Source organism: Littorina saxatilis, linkage group LG14 (assembly GCF_037325665.1).
Source record: "Littorina saxatilis isolate snail1 linkage group LG14, US_GU_Lsax_2.0, whole genome shotgun sequence".
Classification (NCBI taxonomy): Eukaryota; Metazoa; Mollusca; class Gastropoda; order Littorinimorpha; family Littorinidae; genus Littorina; species Littorina saxatilis.
This window is the reverse complement of record NC_090258.1, coordinates 30,884,778-30,889,777: the sequence shown is the minus strand read 5'-3', so window position 1 is coordinate 30,889,777 and position 5,000 is coordinate 30,884,778. Positions and strand designations below refer to the sequence as shown.

General features: G+C 42.0%; 1 long non-coding RNA gene across 1 annotated transcript in view; it reads right to left on the bottom strand.

Annotated features, from left to right (window-relative positions):
* The window catches only part of LOC138947553 (uncharacterized), a 31,751-nt gene that overhangs the window by 731 nt on the left and 26,020 nt on the right, over positions 1 to 5,000 (bottom strand). The window lies entirely within an intron of this gene.

Below are 5,000 nucleotides of genomic sequence, written 5' to 3'. Positions count from 1 at the left end.
AGGAACTAATAGAAGTAATATATAGCACGTTCTCTTACCCGTAGTCAGTGAATTTTTCTTTCAGTTACAAGGAAATAACAGACAGTTGTTTCTGCTGTAAGGAAATGTTCCGACCACGAAGTCTGATACGATTTGGTATTTTGTACCGTAAAGCAAATCACAGATCATGACGTTGACAAAAGCGACACGTGCAAAGAGACAGGCAGACAGACAGGCAGACAGACAAGCATGCAGGCAGGCAGGCAGGCAGACAGACAGACAGGCAGACAGGCATTCATTTGTTCATTTGCTATTGCTTTTAGAGCATTGATTGCTAAATCTGGTTCAACACAACAAGGCTGTCCCATCTGTCGTCTGCTGTAGATCTGTCGTCTGCTGCAGATCTGTTGTTTGCTACAGAATAATCGGCTACTGATCAAGTTGACCAACAACATGAAAATTGCCACTTACAAAATTGGAGATACGGTTAAAATAAAAGGTGGCGAAGAAGGTCGGATCTTGCGTGTGTTATTTTTCAATTTTAAAGAAAACAACGGTGTTTAGATTCAGGTCATGCAGGCAGATAGATTTACAAGTTTTGACCTACATTGAATAGACCAGCAGAACAAAACTACCGCAGCACAGTTCAGATAACTTACTGGCCTAAGACTGAACGACAGACATCAAAGTAAGGCTAACCTAAATGACGATTGAAGAAGTAAGTGATCCAAATTTGAACACTGAAGCACAACAGCTCGAATAAGCACAAATTCAGCAATCATCCTCATCGCTTGCAAAATCACACACGTAAGTCTTTTTGGCGAATGCCTCTGACAACCGACTTGAACCACCGACTCGAACCGGCCGGTAACTGCACAGTTTCAAATGCATTGAAACTGCGCAATCTCTGCAATTCGTTTTCTTAAGCAGTATTGATGACTGAATACAAAAGCAGACCGGTTTTATGGCGCGTTTACCAAAAAGACAAAAGGGGACTCGTTTCGCACATGAATTTGATGACACGATTGAGGGCCCCAAAGGGTTTAAAATCCTGATCGTGATTGGCGATTTTTGACCTTTCTGTGACCGTGATTGCCGAAATTTCCATTTCTGTGATCGTGATGGGACTTTGCTCGTGATCCGTGATGACAAAAAAATCAAGTCTCGTGATCGTGATCGTCATTTGTTTTCGTGATCGTGATGGGCATTATTGCAAAGCATTTTATTTTCAACGTACATTTTTCACAGCTGTATCACTTTATGATCCTCTATTCGTCAAGGTGTTCGTGATCGTGAAAACAAAAATCAAGGTAACTGTGATCGTGAAAGCTAAAACTTCCCATCCCGTGATCGTGATGATACCCCCCCCCCCCCCCCCCCCCCCTTTGGGGCCCTCACGATTTGCTGTCGCTGAAAGTTTGGGTACGCAGAAAACAGGCACTCGCAGAGTTTGTGTCAAACATAGAGAGTACTACATGGCTTGCTGTGTGGTACCAGATTTACACGATTTGTTTTTTTAAATCTTGAACTGCGAGCGAAAGCGAGCTGTTCATCACTATTTAAAAAAGCAACGAGTGTAAATCTGGTACGACACAGCAAGCCATGTAGTATTCTGTTTATCCTACATACTGTACTTACGTGTATTTTACTGAAAATGTCTTGCAGTCGAGGCAGGAGTGTGTAACCTATATTTATCCCCCCCCCACCCCCCCTCTGCTTTTTTCCAGCTGTAAACTGGAAGCGGTGTTTATTTTCGATAATCACCCAGCAACCAAAACATAACTACCCAGCAACCAGCCCGAATCCTCGATAGCTCATGCATTGAGAAGCTACGCGTTGTGGGCACTACTTTTAGCGACTGAAAAGTTTCGCTGGAGCAGACAACATAAACGTACCGCTGGAACACACAAAATCCAAAAAATAATCCATGAGTTCGATTGTTTTCTGAATCGATATCTTACTTGTAGAAACCATCGGCGCGAGAAAGGTCTCAAGACAAGCAACTCTCACACTTTGTGTAAAGACTAGACTGAGTTGTTCCCCTTTTGGATTTTTATACACAGTCGGCCACTTCAACAAAAAGACTGCAATCCGTCGGTCAATTATTAAATATAGTTCTTATTATAAAAAGAAAACACGCAAGCAAATGCACACATTTCTTCAATTGCAGGAAAACGAAGCGGTTTCATACACTATTTTGCCTCATAAAAACGAACTTCATACAGTATTTGGCGTTGGAACACGGAAGAAAATTTCCTCAGTGATACCAAAACATGAAAAGATCACAGAGATATCTGCCTTTACAGTCACAGCAGATCAACGGCATAACTGTGTACTTGATTTTATTCCAAACCAAAGAAACTGCTATGAAGTGTTAGCCGATTTGAATAATTTTCAATGAAAAGGACTCTATCAAAAAACACTTTTTTTCTTTGAAAAACATAAGAAATGGAAAATAAACACGTTACACACTTCGTCTCAGTGAATATTAAAAATAATGGTCTCAGTTCGCACAGTCAACATTTTGTATGTTTTGCATGCGTGCTGATTGCTTTTTCATTTTCGATTTGTATGTTGTTTGTGTGTGTGTGTGTGTGTTTGTGCTTATTTTGTTATAACGTGATTGTGTTTTTTGTTTGCTTATTTGTCCGTTTGTTCTACTTGTTTATCATGTATTTGAATTTTGCATTAGATGTAACGAAAAGTTGTGAGAAAAGGCATAGCCTTAAACCTCTATCCTTAAAAACTAAAGTTCATCATCATCATCATCTGTCTCTCTCTCTCTCTCTCTCTCTCTCTCTCTCTCTCTCTCTCTCTCTCTCTCTCTCTGTGTCTCTCTCTGTCTCTCTCTCTCTCTTTCACTCTCTCTTTCTCTCTCTCTGCCAGCCTCATTTGTCTGCCTAAATCCGGATTGGAAACAACGACGAAATTTGTTGACAGTAAAACTTGAAAAGAGGGTGTGCCAAAAATGTCATGCAGGTTTAGAGTTTTTGAACAGACAACACACTTAGTTCCCTGCTAAGAGTTAGGAGTATAAGCTTGTCATTAAACGTACGACAAAGCTCCGTGGATATTCTTTCAAACCAAAAGCTTTCTGTTGTCCCCACCCTCTTGTATCCTTTACTCCTACCTGGAAAACCTTTTTATAAAGCTAACTTTCAATAGCATCCGGGGATCTACGGGGCTTTGTGGCCAATGTCATGTGCCCATCCATCATACAGAAAGCTCCCCTAACCCTTGCCCACCTCATGTACGAGGTATAACCCCGGCACCCCCACCCCTCTCTCTCTCTCCCTCTCTTTCTCTCTCTCTCTCTCTCTCTCCCTTCTCTCTCTCTCGCTCTCTGTCTCTCTCTCTCTGTCTCTCCCTCTCTCTCTCTCTCTCTCTTTCTCTCTCTCTGTGTGACTGTCTCTCTCTCTCTCTCTTTCTAGCTCTCTGTCTCTCTCTCTGTCTGTCTCTCTTTCTTTCTTTCACTCTCTTTCTCTCACTCTATCTCCCTCTCACTCTCTCTTTCTCTCTCTCATTCTCTCTCTCTCCCTGTCTCTCTCTCTCTCTGTCTCTGTCTCTCTCTCTCTCTCTCTCTCTCTCTCTCTCTCTCTCTTTATATTATAAAATTATAAAAAACTTAAGATTTTGCCTTTAAAAGAAAGATTTAAATCAAATAAAGGCGTGCTCCTTCACAAAATCCTTTCCGGCCATGCACCGAGTGCTTTCATTACAAAATTTAAAGCCAAACCAAGCCGAAAATTCAACGTCCCCATTCCGCGGATAGATCTCTTTAAATCAAGTTTAGCTTATTCTGGCAGCGTTTTGTGGAATTCTCTCCCGGAATCAGTTCGAGTCCCAACAAGTCTCAATACTTTCAAAAAACACCTCTCATTACATTTAATGTCAAATTACGAAAAGTCACAGTGATGGAAGACTTCGTTCTGATTATTTTCATATTGATCATATTTGTCCATAAAGCATCAGTGTTTCATAACGCAAGAATGTATGTATAGCCTACAACGTGTATATAGTCATGTGAATAGTTTTTCTGCCTTGCTTATCTTTTGTAATTGTTTTACGTATGTATATATATATATATATATGTACTAGAGGAATACCCGCTTCGCCGGGTAGCCGGCTTCGCCGGGATGAAATACTTAGAGCCGTACGCCGGCTTTGCCGGGTCCGAACAATGGACCCGCCAAGCTTAGGTCCCTCCCAGATTCGTGGAATGGGAACAGCACGAAAATGATTCAGTGGCCATAATGCCATTCCTGACCATATCGAGTCCCATCCTTGTCGACGAATGTAACCGTGTTAATCACCTTTGGAGGCGAACTCCACTCAAACAGGATTGAGCAATTTAGAGCTTATCTGTCAGCCCTTTTGAACTGTTATGGCTTTTCAAAGGAAGGCCAGTACATACAAATACACAAAAGCCGCCAGACCACATCACAAACAGAACTGAACAATCCCCAGGTGTTGCTCACTTAGAGACACACACACACACACTCACACACACACACACACAAACACAGAGAAGCCGTATATATAGAGAGATGGATGACAGTGTATTTTTCGCGTGGCTATAAATTGATTCGACCTTTGCACTTTTACAGTGAGGATAATTTACGGGTCCAATTTACGTTCTGGACACTGCGGTGACCTTCTAAAAATAGTAACAGAACGCCGGGAATATCCGAAGACGCCCCACTCATACTATAGTGCACCATACGAAGGAAGGGAGGTAAACGCTGAAAACCTGGAGAAGATGAGAAGATAAGGAAGAGTTACTTATAATGGTGAAATGAACACAAAAACCAAAATCGGTTCTGCGCTGCGCGCTGAGAGCACGTGTTGAAATATCTCATCGATGATATTGTGTCCGGGGTGTAGCTGAATACGGTGTCCAAATTTGAAAAAGATCCACCGAGAACTTTGGCTTTGGTGTGTCGGTATGGGGGCCCGGGTAGCTGAGGTGGAACCAAAATAGCTGAGGTGGAACCAAAATCGGTTCAGCGCTGCGCGCTTAG